The sequence below is a fragment of the Balaenoptera borealis genome (genome assembly GCF_965194805.1).
Source record: "Balaenoptera borealis genome assembly, chromosome: 7".
NCBI lineage: Eukaryota > Metazoa > Chordata > Mammalia > Artiodactyla > Balaenopteridae > Balaenoptera > Balaenoptera borealis.
The window spans coordinates 90,720,594-90,745,253 of NC_138864.1; the positions used below are offsets into that span (position 1 = coordinate 90,720,594).

At 35.7% G+C, this 24,660-nt stretch overlaps 1 long non-coding RNA gene and 1 pseudogene across 2 annotated transcripts in view; both read left to right on the forward strand.

Moving 5' to 3' along the window:
• The window catches only part of LOC309632549, a 428,412-nt gene that overhangs the window by 111,903 nt on the left and 291,849 nt on the right, over positions 1 to 24,660 (forward strand). The gene's annotated exons all lie outside the window — the stretch shown is intronic.
• The window catches only part of LOC309632643 (akirin-1 pseudogene), a 30,248-nt pseudogene continuing 24,188 nt past the window's right edge, over positions 18,601 to 24,660 (forward strand). The window contains exon 1 of the transcript in view: positions 18,601 to 18,742. The product of the transcript in view is annotated as an akirin-1 pseudogene (transcript). The remainder of the gene's footprint in view (positions 18,743 to 24,660) is intronic.

A 24,660-nucleotide genomic window follows, 5' to 3' on the forward strand; every position in this document is an offset into this window, starting at 1 on the left:
ATTGATACACTAGAATGTAGTCATGTATACTTCTGAAGCTTCAGCAGGAAAAAATGGGCAGAAACTTGTAAGCAAATAGAATGTTTAAATTCAAAGGCTGACTGCTGTCCAGGCAGAACTTGTAAATCCACTACTAATTCTCTCAGTCCCATGTAAACTAGTTATAAAACGACTATAAATTGCTGCTAAATATTCCCCCTAAAATTCCTAATGAACCTCTAGGCACCCTGACAAAAGGGCCGTCACGGCACACAGCGATACACAGAGCTGTTGAATAGCTACATGACAGGGAAAACAGCAGTGATGACTATTCTGAAAGCTTATATCCATCAAGATTTAGACGGAGCTCTGTAAACTGTACTGCCATTTCAAGAGCAATGTGACACTGAAAACCCTCAAATTAAAATGCTAGGCATTTAGCAGCAATTATCTAATGGATTTTCACTTCCATGGATTTATTCCAAATTTCTTATTTCTAAATGAGAATTGTGTAGCCGGATTTTTCTTTGGGAACTTGTGTGAAGCAGGGGCCCTGCTGTTCTGCTTCTCTGAGCAGAGCTTAGAGGAAAGCATTTCACAGGATGATACAGAAGAGAAGGTGGAAGTGTGCGTGACTATCACTTGTTGTCATCCAAGTTGTATTTTATGTATTAGCTGTGCTGAATAATACACGGTTGGAATAATACACACTAAAATTCTTATAAAAGGCCCTCACTCTGCATATGTACTGGCTGCATTTCAAGAAAAATTAACTGCCCCTCTTTTTTTATTCCCAAGTAGAACGCCTACAAATTGAAATTTGTATTAATGTGGTATATAAACCATACATTCAATTCCATGGAGATTTTTTTCCTTATTAATACTAGAAGCCTTCTCAGATGACTAAATAATTTGGTTTTCTATTTTTAAGAGAAATAGAAAGTAGAAAAATCATAAACTCTTACTAGTCCTGTCTCTGGGTAAGAAAAAGATGAAGCTTTAAATTTAAAAATTTCTTAGTTTGGATTCCAGGGAAAACAGAGCTGGAATGGAGAACAGATGCACTGACACTTTATTTGGAAAGTGTAAAGCCAGGGCAGCAAGAGTGTGGAAATGGGGAAATGAGGTAAGGGAAGATATGAAGCAATGTGCTACCATGCTGGCTACTGCTTAGCAGGTCACCCAGCAGAGATATACACTTGGCCTCAAGAGTCATCTATGAAAGGAGAAAAGAAATGCATTGTATCTTCCCCTCCCATTCTCCTGTTTCCCACTGGCTGAAGTTGCACCATTGGGAAGTAATTCCCCTACACTTCCATGTTACATCATTGGGCCCTTTCAGCTGCTATTTCAGATGTCAGATATCATGTTCTACAATGTGTTTTTTCATCCAAATCCAAAAAAAGTGGAAGGTGATAGAATCTCAGGGCATGTGGCTGGCCACTGTGCTCCATGGGAGCAGCTAAGAAGAACAGTCAAGCACCCCTAGGGGAGTGAGTGGTCAGCACCACATGGTAGAAACTTTGGGGTTCAAAGGAGTTGGTTAGGCACTTGAAGCAGAGCAAATAACTGAGGAGATGCCAAGGAATCCCAGAAGATGCATAAAATTTGAGTCTGATACAAGGACTAATAAATTACACACACAAAAATTCATTGATAATAATGAGGATCTATATTTGGCAAATAATAAGTAAAACAGAGCCCAGTATTGCTACTTTTTAAGGATTTGTTGAATAAATGACCAGAGTGAGCAGACACAAGGAAAATTGCTTCCTGAATCAGCAATGAAAATAGGACGTGATTTGCTAACTCTTGTTTTGATTTGGAGGAGTGAGTGGTTTGGGGTTTATATTTGTTTTATCTTTTGGAGTACAGGAGTTTGATTGAAATGTTTACTGTAAGGAATCATAAGAAAGGATGGAAGGTAACTGTCACTTTATGGAAAATAATAGTTATAAGTAATGCAACTACAGCACAACTGGATTATACTTGATAGCAGATAGTGAAAATAAAAAGTGGAAAGTCACCAGAGGAAACCTCTGTTATAAAAATTCTTTCATTTTCATCATTCAACGAAACTGTTTTGAAATAAAAAACCTGCCAGGTTAAATACCTCACAAAATTCTTTTAAGTTTTGGCACTGTGTTGGGATTTTACTTCCACATATAAGTTAGTTTTGTTTTCTCTAGTTGTATATTTCTCCAGAGATAAAGTTAGAGACAGAGAATTTTATAAAGGCCCTCACTTGACTGGCTGCTATGTTGAGCTAAAATATTAAGCATTTTCAAAACATGTATTTGTAATTCTATTAGAATATTTTGGAGGTAGGCAAAATAACTCTCAGAAAGTAGATAATATATCATTAGGAGTTCTGCCTAACATACACTAGAGCCTTATTATTCAGACTCCATATTTGTGAATTCACCAACTCACTAAAATGTATTTATAACTCCAAAAGCAATACTCAGAGCAGTTTCATGGACATTCATGGACATAACACATAGTGGCAAAAATTTTGAATTGCCCGGTGTGTATTTTCCCAGCTGAGGTCAAACAAGGCAACACTCTGCCTTCTTGTTCCAGCTCATTCTGTAAACAAGTGTCCTTCTCACAGTCTATTTAGTGTCACATTTTCCACATTTTTGTGCATGCTGTTGGTGATTTCACTGCTTTAAACGGCCCTGAAGCATACTGCTGACCTACCACCTAGCGCTACTAAGCACAAGAATGCTGTGACGTGCCTACTGGAGAAAATGTGCGTGTTAGATAAGCTTCATCCAGGCATGACTGTAGTGCTATTGGCCTTGAGCTTAACCTTAATAAATCAGCAGTATATATTAAATAAGGTGCCTTTAAACAGAACCACACATAAAATAAAGTTATGTACCGATCAGTTGAAGAACATGTTGCAACCAGAGGCTCACAGGAACTTAACTCTGAATTTCCTCTAGGAGCAATGATTCAGTATTTGATAATTCAGTGTTCTTGGTGATGTAATAGAAAAAAACTCCCAGGAATAATGAAAACTGACTGTATTTGGAAAAGAGAAACAATTGAAAATCTATTAAGATTATTCCACACTCTATTTGAAGACTTGATTTGGGGTGAGATCTGACAGTGACAGGTTGCAGAATGGTAGGGAGCAAACTTTCTGTCAATTCCATTCTTCCTTTGCTCTCTTCCCTACAAAGAGTTCATAAGTTAATCAGTAGAAAATACTTAGGATAATGATAGGGTAGAGAAGGTCCAGTAAATGGCATTCTTCTTCTCAAGTTCAAAACTAATTTTGAGACGTAAACACAGGCATCAGATAAACAGAATTCAAAATGTGAGCTTTATTTCTGACAAAACTTATATGAAAGGACACACATTAGATGCTCAGCTAAATGGCTTTCTAATTCTGAAGTCCCAGATTTAGATGCACACACACATCTAGGCATAGGCAGTGCTAACAAATTTCAGGGACCCCTTAAACAGGGTCAGAATCTCTTCTGCAAATTTATAGGCTGAAAGAGAAGAGACGAGAAATGCTCCTCTAAAATAAAATGAGAGAAGAGTAAAAGTCAGAGGAAGGCTGAGCTAATATTGCACTCATCAAACAGATAATTCACACCTTCTGCCCTGGGGACGAATAACTGCTGCAAGGTTCTAGAAATGTCTTCCTCCACATGGAATCAGGAAATGAGGGAGAGGAGGGCTCTTACCACATCAGAAGCCATTTCGCTGCATTGTAAAAAACAAGTCACTTAACAAAATTCTGACTGCATGATGGTACCATACAGGTCTAGTGACCTCTACAGAAAAAGCTGGAAATCGTCATGAAAAGAATGATCATTTAGAACTTTAAGTGTCTTAAAATGCCAAGTCACAAATCCATCTAGATAAATCAGATTTACAGGTTAGCTTTAATTATTATAGGATGAAGAATTCCTCCATATTATAAAAATTAATATTACTGTAGTCTAAATATGCACTATGCACCATGAGAATGCACGGTGCAACATCAGTAACTATCATCTAAACTAGATGAGGTTTCGTCCATTCAAACTGACTGGAAATGCATCCTAGAAGGAATTTATTCTGTCCCAATTACTGAATTTTTTTAAGGTCGCAACATTAAAAAATAAAGTATAGTTAGGCACTCATGGTTTTTAAACCACAGTTATAATTACTACCCCCAATACTTTAAGGCTAAATTTTAAGTAACACTTCATAAATGTAATTAACTAATTAATTAAGTAAGTAATAGAATATGGCTTTACTAATGAGCCAGATAGGTAAGTGCCTTTTGTACAAGAGTGTAATTGCACTCCTACCTTTTTTTTAAGTGCTTCAGCCACGTCCTGATTTAGGACTTCCTAAACCCATCCACAAGAGAGTTGCTGATTTATATAACCATATCTAAATTAGATGTTACATAGAGGTTTTTTTTTAGAGTTCTGTTTGCAATATCTCATATTAAGTTAAATATTAAGTATGTTTTGGTTTACAATGGAATATGCTGTGAAACAGAGATAATTCTATAACAATACTCCAGAATTCATTAGAAGAATATTTTTATTTACTAACTTACCTTTCAGAGTACAATGAAGTGATTGAGCCATAATATTAATTAAGCTCCTACTCCTTTAACTCTATGTAGAAATAATAATAAGGCCATAAAACATAAGCCTTCTCCTCGTGATATAACAGAGTTGAGAAAAGAGGACCACAATATAGCTGGAGAACAAAAGGAGCAGTGTACTCTAGACACAGACTGGAGTTGCTGGATTTCAATTGACTTCCACCACGTTTATATGATATTCATGAGACATACAGTTCACCTCTATCTTTAATATGGCAGCCAACATCACAGAGACTATATAATATCGTCCTCTGAGTACAGGGGTTGAAGAATCGGGAAATTAGTAGTAATTGTTACTTTCTCTTTATTCACATTATCTCAATATAAAATTTTGTCTTCCTTTCTTAAGTGTCATGTGCATTAAAACAAAACAAACAGATAGAAATACAAAAAAAATCCTCAATTCCATTTGAAATACGTAACAGGTCCAGAAAGGAGTTGGATACTTTAGCCCAGAAACTATTTGTGATGCTCATTCTTCGATGTAGAGTTTAGTACAGATCGGAGCAACTTCTCAAATGAAGAAAATGACTGTATTGATCAGAAAGAAATCTATCCAACTATGATTATTTTTGATTCAGATAGGAACTTTGATATTAGGAGAATCTCAGAAGACCATTAAAATTTATAAAGAAATCTCAGTTTATTAAATCTATTAAAATATTATTAATAAGAATGAGTTAAATTATATATTTTAAGTTTTATACATATTCAATGGAAAAATCTATTTTTATATTATTTTGAGATTTTTTGCAAAATTTAATGGAAATATTGAATTGAGTGCAGACATAATTTCCTCACTGCACTGTAGTGAGGACTTTGTCATAAGGCAAATGATCTTAAAAGTGTGCAATTATTTCTGTATTATCCATTCAGTTCCACTGGTATATTTGCTTATACTTACACTATGCAGTTTTAATTTTTACATCTGAGTACATAAGTATTCTAATTTTGTTCTACTTTATCAAGATGGTCATTTTGGCACTTACCATTTGCATACTAATTTTAAAATTGACTTTTCAATATAAGCATGTATAAGTAATCTGAAAACTTGACTAAAATTGTTTGAAATTTATATTTTAATTTTGTAAGATTTGACACATTTAAACTATTGAGTGTTCTTATCTATGAAACGATATATTCTGATATTTTTGATAATATAAATGATGTTTCTAAGTTTTCATTTTCTATGTTTGTTGCAGCGTAGAGGATACATTTGATTTTTTACATTGATCTTATATCCATAAATTTTGTAAAATTCACTTTTTAATCTATAAACTCTCTCTGTAGCTTCTTTTAGTTTTCTTTATACATACAATCATATTTTCTGCAAAGAATAAGAATATTTAATTCTTTCTAATCTTAATGTCTTATAATGCAATGACTAGAACATCCAATATAATTCTGAATAAAAATAACAATAGTGGACATTCCCATCAAATTTATATCTTAGGAAAAACTTTTACTATCTCACTGCTGTAAAATTTGTACTATGGGGACTTCCCTGATGGCACAGTGTTTAAGAAACTGCCTGCCAGTGCATGGGACATGGGTTCGATCCCTGGTCCAGGAAGATCTCACAGCAGGCGGAGCAACTAAGCCCCTGTGCCACAACTACTCAGCCTGTGCTCTAAAGCCTGCAAGCCACAACTACTGAGCCCACATGCCACAACTACTGAAGCACGTGCGCCTCGAGCCCATGGTCCAAAACAAAGAGAAGCCACTGCAATGAGAAGCCCACACACGGCAACGAAAAGTAGCCCCCGCTCGCCACAACTAGAGAAAGCCCGTGCCCAGCAATGAAGACCCAACACAGCCAATAAATAAATAAATAAATAATTGTATGACAAGTTAGAAGAGCTCTTTTGTGATTCATTTTTCTCCACATTCCCTGGAGGGCAGGTAATGCAGGATAAACAATGTTACAATAAGTAAAGATAAAGATTAAAATATCCTGTAAAGACAAGACATCCCTGGTTCCATATTGTTTATGGCAAACTAAACTATTATTTCTAGACTTCTGAGTCATGGATCCCTGTATAATATCATGTAAGCTCTAGATCTCTGGGCTATAAAACAGACATGTATTATAATCTAAATGATCCCTTCTCTGAGGAGTGCCCCATTAAAATTACTTAGTATATGAAAATACTAATATACTGGGCCAAGAGGAACACTGCTCGATGTCCCAGATGTCTCTCTCTCTCTCTCTCTGCTTCATCTGAACCTCCTCATTGCCTGTATCCTTGAAATGTTTAGTAAAGTTGGTACCGTATAACATTTCTGATTCATCTGAGTATGATTTGAAAATTTGATCCTGCTTAATGTTAAAATGGCCAGAAAGAAGGAAAATGGCTGTCATAATGTGATGCATTTTATCATAAATTACTTTTTCTACCTCTTTTGGGATAATCATGTGGGTTTCCTACTGTATTCTGTTAATGAGGTGATTTACACTAAATCGTTTTCAAATGTTAAACTGACCTTACATTCCTGGGATAAGCCACATCAGTTGTAATACGTGTGTGTTTGTGTGTTTCACTGCAATCTGATCACTCTGTGTCTCAACTGACATAGGTAATCTGTTAACATTTAATGTAATAACTGATATATTTGGATATATGTTGGGATTTAAATTTATCATCTCATCATTTGTTTTCTATGTCTATATTTTCTGTTATTTATTTATTTTGGACTAATCAAGTTATTATCATTGTTATCATTACTATTATTATTTCATTTTGTCTCCCCTTTAGCTTCTTAGTTTTACAACCTTTCATTATTCCTCTGGTGATTGCTGTAGATATTTTAGAACACAACCTTTAACTTATTACAGTTTACCTTAAATTAATAATCTTAAACTTCTCAAATAATGCAAAAGTATTACAGCATTTAACTCCATTTACATGATTTCTGCCTTATTGCTATGGTCACCATATATTTTAATTAAATGTGTATTTTAAAATCAGAAAAGACGTTATATTGTCATTGTTTTAAATAGCCAATACCCATTTTGAGTTAACCCTATATTTAATTTTCCTGTTTCTCTTTATTACATTTCTGTTTCTCTTACTACATTTTTGTGTTTCCTGCAAGGCTCATTTTCTTGATTGAAAAAAAAAATCCCTTTAATATTTAATACAAACAGCTTTTCTGATTACATATTCTCTTAGTGTTTCTTTGTGTGAAAATAGAATTCAGGGTTGGATGTTATTTAAGTGCTTTATAAATATGTGATTTCATTATCTTCCAGCTTTTGTTGTTTATGTTAAATAGTCTTTCATTAGTCTTATTTTACTTCTTTGAAAGTAATATGTCAGTTTTTCTCTGACTGCTTTAAAATTTTTCTCATGGTATTTGGTTGTCAGATAATAAATTTTGGATGCCTAGGTATGGTTTTCTCCATATATATCCTGCTTAGAGTTTAGACCATAGCATATCTATGGATTTGTTTGTTAGTATTAAAAGCTTATGTTTCAGTGCTTATTAAATATTAATTCTGTCAAATTCTGTCTCTTCTGCTTCTAGGCTCTCAAATATACATACATCAGAAATATTCACCATGTCCCATATGTGTCATATTTTATTTTAAGTTTTTTTCCTCCACATTTTTTTTTCTTGCTTTCCTTCAACCTGGATATTCTTTACTGACTGAACTTCCTCTTCTCTACTCTCTTCTGTCACATCTAATATTCTTTGAAGTACTTTTGTAAAATGCTTAATTATATTTATTGTATATTTTAGTATTGAATTTCCATCTGATTCACTTTTTTAGGAGATTATAGATCTTTGGTAAAATTTTCCCTATTTTTTTATGCCAGATTATCATAGTTTTATTTTCTGTGAAATAACTTCAATATCTAGATTTCTTATAGATTTTATTTCTTTTTTTTCTCTTGGTTTTGTATCCTTTGGTCTTGTTTATTGTTAAGGTTGGTAACTTTTTTATTGAATTGACAATATTTTGCAGGAAAAATATTATAGAGACTTGATGATATTATCTTCCTTTAGATAGTATTAAATTTACTTTTAGCAGAAGATAAAAAAAAGTAGGCAGATCACTTTGATCTAGCTGTGTTGGATTTTAGCCTTTCATTGGGCTGCACTCTCTCCAGTTTGCACTATTCTCAATGCTTACTCTTACTCCTAAAACACGGTAGTTACTCTGAGCAAAATTCTCTGTGGTCTAAGCTAAAATCTTGAAGTATTTAGCAAGACCCAACCTACATATTACCAACATTGTGAGATTATTTATATATGTGATCATATCTCTAACCACGTACCTGGTGATTTCTACTTGTTTTCATACAGTGTTCTTTGCACCTGCAGTATTCCTTGCACATACAAGAAACGACAAACACGCCAGGGAAAATTGTGAACAGTATTTTCCTTCCCTTTGAGATCTCAGCCCCTGAAAATCCTAAATGCCTTCACTGCCTGGAGATCCATGCTCTGTCTCCTCTGGTAAGAATGCTTCAGACCCTAAGCAACATGCTTTTGGATTGACCTTTAGGCCATGCATTAAGAATTATCTTTTCCTGAGGGAAAAGAATATGCGAACGTGAGACTCTGTGAGAAATACATCAGTGTATTTCAAATCTCTCTAGCAGAAAAGAAACCAAACCCCGCCCCCTTCAAGTTCTGTGTGCCTTAGTCAATCTCTTATGCTTTGAAACATTTCTTTTATATTTTGTGTCCTATTGTTCTGTTTTACATTCATGAAAGACCTAATCGGATATAAACTGTTCTGTCATGGCTAGATGCAGAAGCTATCATTATGACATTTTTATTGTCAAATTTCTCCTAAATAATAATACAACCAATGACCTCAGATTTGTTAAGTAAATTAAATAACACAGTAGATTCATTTACCCAAAGGGAAAGCTATAAAAGTCAAAAGTCAATTTTTATTTTTATTTTCATTATTTTTATACTCTCTGATTTCCCAAATATCTATAAACTGATGCCTCTGATTTTTGTGAGGGATGTAGAAATAAAAGAGACCTAATTTTCATCAATCTAATATCACGTCTATTTCAAAAAAAAAAGGTCATATGTTGTATGATTCCATTTGCTTGAAATATTCAGAATAGGTAAATATGTAAAGACGGAATGCAGACTGGTGGTTGTCAGGGACTGAGGGAAGGGTGAAGTGAAGAGTAAGTGCTTAATGGATATGAAGTTTTATTTAGGAATGATAGAAATGTTTTGAACTAGATAGATGTGATGGTTGCATAACATTGTAAATGTACTTAATGCTACTGAATTGCTCACTTTAAAATGGTTAATTGTAGCCAGGTCATGGAAGCAACCTAAATGCCCATTGACAGACGAATGGATAAAGATGTGGTACATATATACAATGGAATATTACTCAGCCATAAGAAGGAACGAAACTGGGTCATTTGTAGAGACGTGGATGAATCTAGAGACTGTCATACAGAGTGAAGTCAGAAAGAGAAAAACAAATATCGTATATTAACACATATATGTGGAACCTAGAAAAATGGTACAGATGAACCGGTTTGCAGGGCAGAAATTTAGACACAGATGTAGAGAACAAACGTACGGACACCAAGGGGGGAAAGCAGCGGAGGGGGGGGCGGGGGTGGTGGTGTTGTGATGAATTGGGAGATTGGGATTGACATATATACACTAATATGTATAAAATGGATAACTAATAAGAACCTACTGTATAAAAAATAAATAAAATAACATTCAAAAATTCAATAAAATAAAATGATTAATTGCATGTTATGTGAATTTTATCTCAAACACATTTTATATATGGACATATATTAAAGCTGTTATTACTTTCAAAAAATAAATAAAAGTGAGTTCTTTTAGAAGCAATAATAATAAATTACCAAAATCTGAAAAGCTACAGTAATCCTAGAACCATAAAGAAAATATAGAGAAAAAAAAATTTAATGAATTTTGTTTGAGGAAAAAGGCAAAGACTATCAAGGGCAAGGTACATAAGGAAAGACTTCTTTGAAGAAAATAACAAAAGGAATATTAGCTTGCAGTAGGACCTTGCATTGCTATTGTGGGAAACAAAGAAAAATATCAGTATTTAATATCATTCTGAGCCTTCTTATCAGTACTAATAACTCATTATAATAGGACAGTTAAGCTTTCTCATGATCCCCTGGTTAATACACAAAATTTCCAGAGAGAAAGGACATGGCATGTATGACTTTATCCATATGTAAAATGTCTTAGTACAAAATGACTATAGAAAAAAAGCCATGATTGAAAATATTCAATCAACAACTTCCACCACTTCCATATTCCATTATCTATCCCCAAATTATCCTCAGAAACTCACAATTTAGGCTTCCCAAATAACCTACACTTTATGAATACTAACATGATTTTTATATGTATGTGCATACCTGATCCCACAGACACAATCAGAAAGCGGCAACATTCATTGCTATTTAAGAACCTTCTAAGCACTATACAAATTGGCTACTTCACTACTTTTATCCAAGAAAAATTATTAAGTCAAACTAGAAATTGGCACAGATGCAGATATAACAGTCAATCCAGAGACAATATATGAGAAGACTTAGGTTAACTCCCTAGAGAGTTTAATAAGCAAGATAAGTTACAGGCTTCCACAGAATGCATTAGAGATATGTCATCCATTGGCAGATGCTTTTAAAATGAAAGCCTTGTTCGAAATGAGGGATCTGTGTGATACTAAAAGGATGCCAAGTAACACCAGAATGTCCTGGAATTGCAGAAACTACTTTTATCTCAACAGTGGGAGCATTTGACTTCTTGGAAGAGCAGTGGTTCTATCAAAAACATTGTTTGAAAATTATGGAAAAAAAAGAGAACAGTACAACATATTAATGCTCACCATATGACAAACCACATGCCATCTACATTCCTCAAGCCATATTTCCAAAGAACACTGATAGAACTAATGCAGAATATTGCAGCATATTTTATTTAGGAAAACTCATAGAACCAAATTTTTAGGTTATTTGTCACTATGGTTAGGATATTCCAGCAAGGCAGAGCAATTTGTCTGGTATAATCTATATACTAAGCATCTAAATATTTTTCATCACAAAAACCAGACCTTATCATGAATTTTAAGCTATAAAAGTGAGGTTTAAAACTAAAGAAAAATATCACCAGGAATCAAGTCATCTTCCTCAAGTCCTCATTTATTTCAGATTCTCACGGAAGTAATTAAAGAAATAAAAATATCAGGGAAAAGTCCGTACGGGCATTCTAAGCTTAAAAAGGGAATTATCCACTTTTCAAACACAGTATTGTATTAGTTTTCCACTGCTGTGTAACAACTTACCACCAATTTAGTGGCTTAAAATAGCACCCATTTGGTATCATATATCTACAGTCCAAGCCTGGCTTAATGGGAGTCTCTGCTTTGAATCTTGCAAAGCTAAAAATAAGGTGTCAGCCTGTCTTAATTCCTTTCTGGAGCATGTGTTTTTGTTTTCCCAAGCTTATTCAGCTTACACCCTTCCTTTTCTATATACTTGACCTTCTCTGTAGGAAGTTCAAAAAAGTTCTCAACATAGCTGCCCCTTTCTCCTGGGTTAGCAGGATAGTGTCTCTCTCATGCTTCAACTTCTTTTAAAGGGCTTGCCTGATTCGTCAGTCTCACCCAGGTTAATCTCACTTTTGATTAACTCAGAGTCAACTGACCCGTAATGTTGTAATAGGAGTGATATCCCATCATATACATAGGTCTTGCCCACTTTAAAGGGGAGACAATTTTATAGGGTGTGTTCTCCAAAGTATGGGAATCCTGGAAGCCATCTTAGAATTCTACCTACCATAAGATCTTAATGAAGAGTGCCCGGCAAGTAATACAACATTTAGGGAGGAAGTAACTAGTCTTGGATCCATTGTATTTGAAATAAGTAGAAAGAATAAGTAGTGGCACCCATTATGAAATTCAGTTTGGTATGTAAAGGGACCACATATGAGAATGTTTTAGGGGGCCACTAAAAAGTACACCACGTGATAGAGCTCAGAGCTTGAATACAGAGACAGACAGGATCTCCCAGCAGAGTTTACAGTTTTTCCAAGACACTGGGATTCCCTAACGAGGACAGGACTGATGAAGCTGGATTACTTTAACACATTCTTCTTCCTTTGCTTAAGAACTGGCCACCATCACCTTACCCATAATTCTAAGAACCCTAGAATTTTATGGCTTAACTTTATCACCAATTTCCTTGCTTTAACTTGTGCAATTACTCTTGCAGAGGGATGGTTAAAAGTGATTTTCCATCTATTACTCATATATTCACTGGTATATTATGCTGAGACTGAATGGGTGAATGAGGATGATTGCTTATTAAGGTTAACTCTAAAATTTCCTTACTTAACATCTCTATATAAACGTTTTATGACTTTAAATTTAGAAAGATTCACTTTCATTCTAAGTCTTTCAAATTTGCCTGGCCCTTGAACAAGCTAGGATCAAATTTGCTATTTTAACTATCTAAAAAAATAAGTAGCATATTGGATCCCAATATAAATGTATTATTAGGGTTTAATTTGAGAGATAATTAAGATTTATAGGTAAATCTTTTAAAAATTAAAACCCTTTCATCATTTCCGCTGGAGAGAAAAGAAGAATTATTTTTTCTATCATCTTAAAAATCCCCTTTTAGACAGCAAATATTTGAATTGCTAATCATTTCATTTTTGTTTACAAATACTTCTGTAGAAAAGTTAAAATAATAGAAGGATAATAGAATAATCTATTGTTTACATCATCACATTACAGAAACAGAACTACAGTTTAGAATTATTAAAAATAATCTACCTCACACTTCTTATTTGCTATCAGAAAATTTAACATTCAAATAATAATAAGCTCTTCAAGTGAAGGCACTGAGACAAGATCAGTGCACATATGTAGAAATTATCCACATCTAACTTGTCTAAAGAAAGGATCCTCAGGTACAATAAATTACTTAATATCAATAAAATATCTTGAAAAATGTTGATTCCATCTTATCCTACAAGAGTTATGATTTTCTAATTCCATTTGTCTCTGGTTTTCAGAAAACCAGAAATCTTGCCCAGTGGAATGTTCAGATGAGTCAAGAGCAACCTAGCTTTCCATAAGTCTCTACCAGTTTGGTCTTAGCGTTTAAGAGCTCTGATGAGCAAAAAGAAAGTAAGAATAACTAGAGGGGCTTCCCTGGTGGCGCAGTGGTTGGGAATCTGCCTGCCAGTGCGGGGGACGTGGGTTCGAGTCCTGGTCTGGGAAGATCCCACATGCCCACATGCCGCGGAGCGACTAAGCCCGTGAGCCACAACCACTGAGCCTGCGCGTCTGGAGCCTGTGCTCCACAACAAGAGAGGCCGCAACAGTGAGAGGCCCGCGCACAGCGATGAAGAGTGGCCCCCGCTTGCCCCAACTAGAGAAAGCCCTCGCACAGAAACGAAGACCCAACACAGCCAAAAAATAAATATAAATAAATTAATTAATTTAAAAAAAGAAAAAAGAATAACTAGAAACATTAAAAATCAGCATAATTCCAGCCTCTAAGTAGTGGCAGAAGTGTATATTCTGGGCCAACAAGCAAAATTTTGCCAAAGCTCCCCACCCTCTGGCTCCAGTTAACCCTGCTAATACCATGGGGAAAAGAGGGGTAGGGGTGGGGGTAGGCTGCGTCCTCAAATACTCTGGACTTTGATGAAGGAGTTGGGCCATGAATGGTCCTCTCATGAAATAATTTTTCGTGTAGTAATTTGATTGTACTTTGTAGAATGACAATGCTGTAAGACAGAGATAGGATCCCAGGCAATAATTCCTTTAATCCTCAAAGGTTATCTGATGTCCTTCAGAGATGCCACTGAAAGGTCATCAGTAGTAATCAAGCTGGAAAGATTACTCTTGACTTTTTAGGAAGGATGAATTTCATTTTCATTTCATTTTCTAAATAAGAATCTACAGGACTTAGAAAAAGTCAACTCTTCTGAAGGATTAGATTCTTTTCATGGTTCTTTATTGACCTCATTTTCAAAAGGCTGTTTGATTTCTAAGCCACAGTTTCTGTATGGTTGTTTTTACGTGCAATGATTCATCAACTGCCATGTGCCCCAGATAAATTTAACAACTGTTCACTATAACAGGCAGAGCCTTATTTTTAACAGAAATAATTGAAAAGGCACCAGGGGCTTCTTGAGAGCTCTGACTATGCCATTGCAAGAACACCATTTCCTGAATCAAGTCAATAATAGAGCAGCATGAGAAATAGGTTCTGAGCAACATAATTTTTCAGGGGAACAAGAGATACCATGTAATATTTGGAGTATACTTTGTGATCTTCAAAAAAAGGGGAAGTATATAAAATGTCCTTCCCAACCAAGTCCAGTTGTTTACCAGCAACATTTCAGGGCTCCATCTGCCTGTTCATGATTCCAATTATTGTAGGAAAATAACTCATGCCCTGCTCATTGAAATTCCTTGTTTTATTATATAGTGACAATATTATCTATTCTGAGCAATCTACTATTAACCCATACTGATCTGTGGGGCAATGATAATTACCACGGTATGAGAACTAGGTTTTAAAAGGCTTTGCTATTACTTTAAAATACATGCATGTGCTTTTTGTGACTCCTTTATTTCAGCTATTCAAGCAGGCAAGCATATACTCTAAATATGATAAGGGGAATGAGTTTATTTGAATGAAAATGTAATGTTTTGTAACAAACAAAGAAAAAGAATAAGTTTGTTCTTGCACATTTAGTTATTTATGTGAAGAAAAATGCACTCCTGAGAAAACTGGTAATGGGGACAGGCACAAGCAAAACATAATTCCAAAGCTGCAGTTTGAACAGCAGTTATTTTTATTGACTCTTGTGCGTAAAAATATGTAGTTCTTGATTTGTTGAAGATTGTGCCTTGAACCACTTGTTTTGTCACTTCAGTTCTTCATTTCTCTTGCTTTGCTTATACCTTCCTTTTCTTTTTTTTTTTTTTTTTTTTCCTACCTAATTCACTGTAAAGACTTATTACTGGGAGAGAAGATTGTAAAATGAAAAGTGGTATTGGTGAGAATAGGATTATTTTTCCTTCCTAAGGCTGAACTGTGACTTCACAGTGGCATAGTAGAAAAATGTAGGAATACCCTGTCCTAGTTTTCTAAGAAAATTGCTTTGGTACATTTTCTAAGATCAATTCATTAATAGTAGAGCTTGTTAAGAAACACTTTGCTACCCTTAGCCCATATTCTTTTAAAAATACAAATGAAATGGCCTGTCAGACTTTCCAGTCTGTTTTCTGACCAGATAACACTGTTAAATTATAAAGTTTCTTTTCATGGTTAACCTGTTTTTGCATGAACAACCTCAGTAAAATGGTTTACCAAGGATATCATAGTTATAACATGTCCATGGGGGTTGTGAAAATAAAAATACCCCAACTATCTCATAGTAGTCACCTCTGAAATTATACTATTTTATCCTGTTAAAACTGTTGCAAATGGGACAAATACACATTTTATTTTAAATAGCATTTTGCATTTTATTTTAAATAGCATTTTTCATTTTATTTTGCTTCTTTATCAATAATTGATAAATTTTGAGTGTTTATTTAATTCCTTATAATGATGCCATGGACACGCTATCATTCCTAAATTGTTAGTGCATGCTTATATAGAAACAAGAAATAAAATGGGTGACGCGAAGCATATTGAAAAGACTGCAAGTGACTTTTTGGATATGTAAATAGATAGCTGAATTAATTTCTGACCATCACAATGATAAATTATGTTCTTATTTCAAAGGCTTATGTCAAGTAAACAAAATTCTGTTTGCTCCCTTTCTTCTTACACTTTGGCTTCTTTCTCATAAGTTCTATGTCCTATTATTAGAAGAAAAATTAAATCCCTTGAATCTAAATTAGCCAAGTTATAAATCGTATTTTGTCATGAGTTTTCCAGGACTCCTAAATAGATCTAAAAGTAAGTATATTTTTATGTGTCATTTTATCAGTTATATAGATACATATTAACTTTTTGTTGGTAGTTCTCTTTACTATAGCAACAACAGAATCCCCTCTTTTTCCTACCAAGTTAACTGTCTGCCTATGCTATTTTTCTAGAAACCTGTGCTTAAGCTCAAGTTCTTAATAATTTGTTAATATTTAAAACAACACAATAAAACAACCAATATATGAATATTTCATGTAGTATATAGGCATACCTTGTCTCACTGCACTTTGCTTAACTGTGCTTCACAGATATTGAATGTTTTACAAATTGAAGGTTTCTGGCAAGCCTGCATTGAGCAAGACTATCTGCATCATTTTTCCAACAGCATTTGCTCACTTCATGTCTTTGTGTCACATTTTGGTAGTTCTCATAATATTTCAAAATTTTTTGTTATTGTTATATTTGTTATGGTGATCTGTGGCCACTGATCTTTGATGTTACTATTGTAATTGTTCTGGGGCACCATAAACTGTGCCCATAATAAGACAGCAAACTTGATAAATGTGTGTGTTCTGACTGCTCTACCAACTGGCCGTTCCCCCATCTCTCTCCCTCTGCTCAGGCCTTCCTATTCCCTGAGACACAACAATACTGAAATTAGGCCAATTAATAAACATACAATGTCCTCTAAGTAGTCAAGGGGAAGGATGAGGTACATGACTCTCACTTTAAATCAAAGCTAAAAAGGATTAAGCCTAGTGAGGAAGGTATGTCAAAAGCTCAGATAGGCTGAAAGCTAGGCCTCCCTCGTGCCAAACAGTTAGCCAAGTTGTGACTGCAAAGGAAACATTCTTGAAGGCAATTAAAAGTGCTACTCCAGTGAATGCACAAATGATAAGAAAGCAAAACAGCCTCATTGCTGGTAGAAGAAAGTTTTAGTGGTCTGTATAGAAGATCAAACCAGCCACAACATTCTCTTAAGCTGAACCATGATCCAGAGCAAGGCCCTAACTTCTCTTCAGTTCTATCAAGGCTGCAAAAGGTAAGGAAGCTGCAGAAGAAAAGTCTGAAGCTAGCAAAGTTTGGTTTATGAGCTTGATGGAAAGAAGCTGTTTTTGTAACATCAAAGTGCAAGGTGAAGCAGCAAGTGCTTATACAGAAGCTGCACCAAGTTATTCAGAAGATCTAACTAAGATAATGAATGAAGGTGGCTAGACTAAGCAACAGCCTTACATTGGAAGAAGATGTTATCTAGGACTTCCATAGCTAGAGAGTAGAGGTTAATGCCTGGCTTTGAAGGTGACTCTCCTGTTAGTGGCTAATGCAGCTGGTGACTTTAAGTTGAAGCCAATGCTCATTCACCATTCCTGAAAATCCCAGGGTCCTTAAGAATTATGCTAAATCTACTCTGCCTGTGCTCTATAAATGGAACAACAAAGCCTGAATGACAGCACATCTGTTTAAAACATGGTTTCCTGAATATTTTAGGCCCACTGTTTACTGCTCAGGAAAAAAAATCCTTTAAAAACATTACTGCTCACTGACAATGCACCTGGTCACCCAAGAGCTCTGATGGAGATGTACAATGAGCCTTATGTTGTTTTAATGCCTGCTAACACATCATCCATTCTGCAGCCCACGGATCAAGAAGTCATTTCTACTTTCAAGTCTTATTACTTAATAAGTACATTTCATAAGGCTATAGCTGCCATAGATAGTGATTCCTCTGATGGATCTGGCAAAATAAATTGAAAACCTTCTGGAAAGGATTCACAATTCTAGATGCCATTAAGAATATTTGTGATTCATTGGACGAGTTCAAAATATCAACATTAACAGGAACTTGGAAGAAGTTGAAACCAATGCACATGGATGACTTTGAAGGGTTCAAGACTTCAGTGGAGGAAGTAACTGCAGATGTGGTGGGAAAAGCAAGAGAACTAGAATTAGACGTGGAGCCTGAAGATGTGACTGAATTGATACAATCTTATGATAAAACTAACAGATGAGGAGGCACTTTTTATGGATGAGCAAACAAAGTGGTTTCTTGAAATGGAATCTACTTTTGGTGAAGCTGCTGTGAATATTGCTGAAATGACAATAAAGGATGAAGAATATTATATAAACTTAGTTGATAAAGTGGAAGCAGGGTTTGAAATGATTGACTCCAATTTTAAAAGAAGTTCTATTGTGGGTAAAATGCTACCAAATAGCGTTACATGCTACAGAGAGATCCTTCGTGAAAGGGAGAGTCAACTGATGCCACAAATTTCATTGCTGTCTTGTTTTAAGAAGTCGCCACAGCCACCTCCGCCACCTTCAGCAACCACCGCCCTGACCAGTCAGCAGCCAGCAAAAAGATTATGACTCCCTGAAGGTTCAGATGACAGCACTTTTTAGCACTAAGGTATTCTTTAATTAAGGTAGGTACATTGGTTTTTTTAGACATAACACTATTGCACACGATAGACTACAGTACAATGTAAACATAACTTTTACATGCACTGGAAAACCGAAAATTTGTGTGACTGGCTTTATTTTGATATTCCCGTTATGACATATACCTATAAACATCTCATTTGAACCTCATAACAACCACAAAAGTTAAGTACATATTATTATTAAACCATTTGATAGATAAGAAAAGTGAGGTTATAAGAGGTAAATGTTATTTTTCTTAATGTCACTTAGCTGATAAATATCAGAAGAAGAACACAAATGCAGGTATTCAGACTCAAAATTTCAGTATGCACTAGTCTCTGATAGGATTTGCAAATATAAAGATGAATGAAATATGTCCTGTCCTTCAGGAGCACACAATCTGTTGGCATATAATTATGCTTAGTGTTCTGTGGGTGTGGGAAATGGTGGAAGCTTTTAATTCAGTTTGACCTAGTCTGAAAGAATTACTGAAAACTGTCATCCTGAACTGAGCCTTTAAGACTGAATAGGAGTTTGCCAGATAAAGTCTATTGGAATGGGATAGGGATATTCTTTCCCAAATAACAAAACAACATGAGGCAGGAAGGAGAGTAGACTCAATTTCAGAAAGATAGAAGAGGAATGAAATAGCAAGTGTCAGTAGATGAGCTGGAGAGTTAAGGTAACTGAGGAATTTGAATGAAAGGGTTTTTATCTGGTATGTTATAAGTAACTATTAAAGGGCTTTAAGAAAGTAAGGATGACATTGCATTTTTTCAATAGATTTCTGGTAAGTGTGAATATATTTGAGGAAATGAGCCTAGGGGCAGGAGGTCCAGTTAGTTGTCTATAAAAATTACCCAGTAAGAGATGTTAAAGGCCTGGATTAGGATAACAGGAGTAGGATTGGACAGGAAAAGATATTTGAACAAGATTAAGTGGGTAGGAGTTTACAAATGATTGGATTTGGGAATGAGTGATTCTAGGTTGATAGAGTGAATGGAAGATAATGGGATCCCCAACTGAATAAAGGAGCACATGTAAAGCCAGTTTTAGAAAAGAAAAAGTGCTTAATTTGGGACAGAATTAGTGATGTTAAACATGTTCTTATGAATTTAGACCTTCAGAACAGCAGGAGAAAAACTTGGTACTACATAAATTTGGAAGTCCCCTAAATATTTGTGAACATTAAAAATGAGAGTAAATTATATCTTCCAACAATTGCATATCACGTGAGAAGGGCAATGAGCAGAAAAAATAAATCTGAAGAACACTAAGAATTAAGTATCAGAGAAAAAAAAAATCGGAAAATATGAGGAATAAATGGCACGGTATCAGTAGAGTTTCAAGAAGAAAGGGATGGTCAACAACTTCAAATATAGATAGTTTCAGTAACTGAAGGTGATATTTGGATTTGGCAAAGGTTAGAACTTTTTTGATAAAAAATCATCTTCAGGGGTTTCCCTGGTGGCGCAGTGGTTGAGAATCCGCCTGCCAATGCAGGGGACACGGGTTCGAGCCCTGGTCTGGGAAGATCCCACATGCCGCGGAGCAACTAAGCCCATGAGCCACAACTACTGAGCCTGCGCGTCTGGAGCTTGTGCTCCGCAACAAGAGAGGCCGCGACAGTGAGAGGCCTGCGCACCGTGATGAAGAGTGGCCCTCGCTCGCCACAACTAGAGAAAGCCCTTGCACAGAAACGAAGACCCAACACAGCCAAAAATAAATAAAATTTAAAAAAAAAATGGGACCTGGGAGGCATATTTAAAAAAAAAAAAATCATCTTCAGAGGTTTGTTCTTCCTTTGAATCCTCTGGGGAAATTCTTCTTTCCCTAGCACTACAGAATGGTGATTGTTTTTCCTGCTTTATTAATTCTGCAATGAGGTGCAGAGAATGACGTCAGTAAGATAAGGATTCCCTGGCCCCCTCACTGTCCACTTCCGTCTTGGCAGTTTCCACTCTCAGTTTGAATCCCTGAATGGAAATATAATGCTCAATAAACAACTTCTGACTGTGGGATTTTTAAACCAAGCTAGTAAGTCACATGCAGTCTGTAATTCAGCTCTGTATGAATGGAGGACTACATATCCCAGAACACTGCTGCACGTAATCCACACACTCCTCTTGACTTTTTGCTTGTCGACAATGTTCTCTCTGCGTAGACTTTTCCTCCTAGGAGGTACTGCCATTATATTAACACCTATTTCTGTTCCTGGTGGTTAGTGCAGTGAATATACACTTTTTTTTTTTTTTATTGCCTGGCACCTAAAGCCCCTCTTTAAAATGGAAACTTCGTCACCTTTTGAATCCCGGTGAGAGGAAGAGTTCAGAACTTCTACTGAAGTTGACGGTTTCAGCTACTTGCTCTCCCAGTGTTCAGATGACTTGCCTGATTTCTCTCAGATCCATTTCCTTCCTTCCTCTGCTCAGCTAGCTCTGTATCACAAGAAACTACAACAAACTTCTGGAGAGGTTAGGCCAATGGAAGGCACTGATGGATGTTTGGAACTTGGAAGGCGTGCAGAAGCTAGGCAGGGTAATTGTGTCTCTATTATTCTGTCTCAGGCAGCATCTCTGTCACATCTCGTCCATAGCTCAGTCTCCCAGGACAATTTATCCCTCAGGGTCTCAACTTTCTCTAGGCATTCCTTAACTTATTTTTAGTTCCAATCAAATCTCCCTCTCTTCTGAGCTCTGGTAACACCCATTTTTCCTCTAGCCCCAGGAGTGTTACTAGCTTCCTTTTGTTCCTTAATTTCTGGATGGGCCCACTGTCTTCCGTTTGGCTACTCAGCTCTTCCAACCCTGCATTACAGATCCAATATATTTGTAAGACTAAATGGTTTCTTGGTCTTATAACTAGACTAGACCCTGACTACCTCACTCAGCCTCCTCTGTAGCTGGGGTGCAGGTCTGTGTCTCAGAACCCATCAATCATACGCATTTACTCTGGACTTTGGAAAGGTTGCTGTTGCCATGATAAAGAGACAGCTAGACAGAGAACCCTCTCTGGCTGTTACATGAGTTTCAATGTTGGCTGCAGTGTTAGTGATGCTAGTGATGGTGTCCACTGCCCCATTCCATTATTTTCAGGGGTACAAGCTGCAGTGTCCTGTGGCTTGGAGCACTGTTACCTCCTCACCGAGTTTCTCAGCCTTCTAGGAAATTCTATACACTATGCTTCTAATAAATTCTTTGCCTAAGACAAGAGAATTAGTTTCTCTTGCTTGCCACTAAGAACACTGACTGATACTATTGAATCCTAGGAGTTACAGTCTTAAAACCAATACAGAATAAGAAAATGTAGGCAATTCCCTGGTGGTCCAGTGGTTAGTACTCTGCACTTTCACTGCCCGGGTTCGCTGGGGAACTAAGATCCCGCAAGACGCACGGCGCGTCTAAAAAAAACAAAATGTGAGAGAAATAGTTTTAAGAAATGAGCCTGATTCTGGCCAGCTCTGACAGTTCCAGTGCAATTCTACCTGACAACATCCTTGAGTCCCAGATTTAGGGACAGCAATTTGGGATGTTCTGGGTCAGAAGGCAGAGCAGGTATAGTACAGAGGTATCTGTAAATCTCTCCAGACACCAACTTAGTTCTTCTCTTTAGTTTGTAGCATTGTTGCCCAGATTTGTGTATCTACATTCAGGGCTATTTCAGTGGAAATTTAGGAGATGACTTGGCATTGCTCATTAGCCAAAATGTCACCGCAGTGCCCAGTCCCTGTAAGTCATGCTGCAATTGATTGTTTATTTGGCTGTCTCTCTAATGGGACAATGAGCTCCTTAGCAACAAACATTGTGTCACTTTGCTCCACATTCTAAGACCTAGCAGAGAACAGGAAAGATATTCAGCAAATATTTACTGAACAAATGAATGGATTCTGGAAAACCAGACTGAGAAACTAAAATTTTGTTCTGTTTTGTTTCTGAAAATACAGTCACTGAATTTAGAACATTGTGTTTGGAAAGAGTACACAATGCTTTTTAGTTCAGCTATTCTCCAGACTCCTCCAGGCTTCCTCCCTCATATTTCTTTACAATACCCCTCTTGTGATTGTTCAATAAAATGTCATCTCCACGAAAACCTTGTAAAGTGTCAGTTATTCCTTCCTCTGTGGTACAATATCACTTTGTACTTATGCTGATTATAAGAATTGTTGTATCAAACTGTGTAATTTGTCTAATTGTCTGTATCCTCTATTAGACTTGGAATATTTCAATGACCAGAACCATGGTGCAGAACCTGCATCAATCCTTTGCACAATCTCAGGCATATTTTAGGACCAAGGTTCTTCATAGATTAGTTGGAGGGATTCAATGAGACTGATTTTCTTTTTAATGCATGCAAAATTTCATGCAGACATATGCTCTTTTTTGAAGAAAAGGTCCATTTAGTGTTTTTAAATGTTTGTTGTATTTAATGTAATCAATCTACATATCAAATATGTTTTTGTTTGATTATATTTTAATTTTTTCAATACAAACTGCAATACATTACAACACTAAATCTGATACAGTGTTGTTTTCATGGGCATTCTTTCCATAGTAATATGTAAAATGTTGGGATAAAAGAAGAGAAAGAAAAACAAGGAGAAAATAATCTGTTCTCTAGATTATTGTTCTACAGATTATTATTTTTATTATAATGTTCTACCCCATCTCCTTTCTCTCCACTAGGCAAGGGATTTCTCCACACTGTGCTAAGATGTTACCTATTATGAAATGAGATGGAAAGAAAAGCACTGAAGTAATAGTTCTGACTTGACTCCATTGAGGAATTAAAGTCATTTCAACTAAATACTCAATTTAAAAATATATTGCTGATTTTTCTCACCAGAGTTTTTCAGTCCACAGTTCTTTATTTGAACTATTTGAGGTCAGATGGGTTTTCAAATGCTGTATTTTTTCTAAATACTAAAAAGGTAATAAAACGCATTTACTGCCTATTAAGCAGCACCCTAGCAGAATCTGGGACAGCATCCCAAGATCCAACACACTAAAAATGCTGTAGAAAACTGTATGGATATTCAGACTGAGAAAGATAAGTAAAGACTATAAATAAACCAATGTCATTCTTTGAAGTCAAATTTTGAAGCCAAATTAGGTCAGGTTTTGCAGCCAAAAAAAAATTAGTTTTCAGACTTATTTGGATCTTGGAAATCAAGGTTTGTATTCAACTTGCACTACTGGGCTCCTTATCATGAATTTTTCAATTGAATTATTTTTCTTAAACTATATCAACTTCAAACTCATAATGGAGCTTATGGAATGCTATCACTGCCAAAAGAATAGTAGGTGAAAAATAATGAGTTATAGGGAGTGTGGAGAGAAGAAAACTCAGCATCTTAAAATGTTAACTACTACAAAAATAATTCAGAGTTTTAGAATTTATGTATGTCACATACCTAAATACACAAACATGCACACAAATACCAGATAAGCAACAGCAAACATAGAGCACTAAATGGCATACAGGCATGGCCAAGGTTACTTTGGATGCTGTATGTTAGAGGTTGAATGAGAAAGTACGGGGGAAAAAATGGGATATGCAACAAGGAGATTGTCATGGTCCCTATAAACTTACCATAAGGATATCAGACTCACCAAGCAGTTTAAAAAAAAGAAAGGGCCAAAACCTTCTGAATATTCACAAATGTTCAGAACAGAGGTATTCACAAAACTTCTG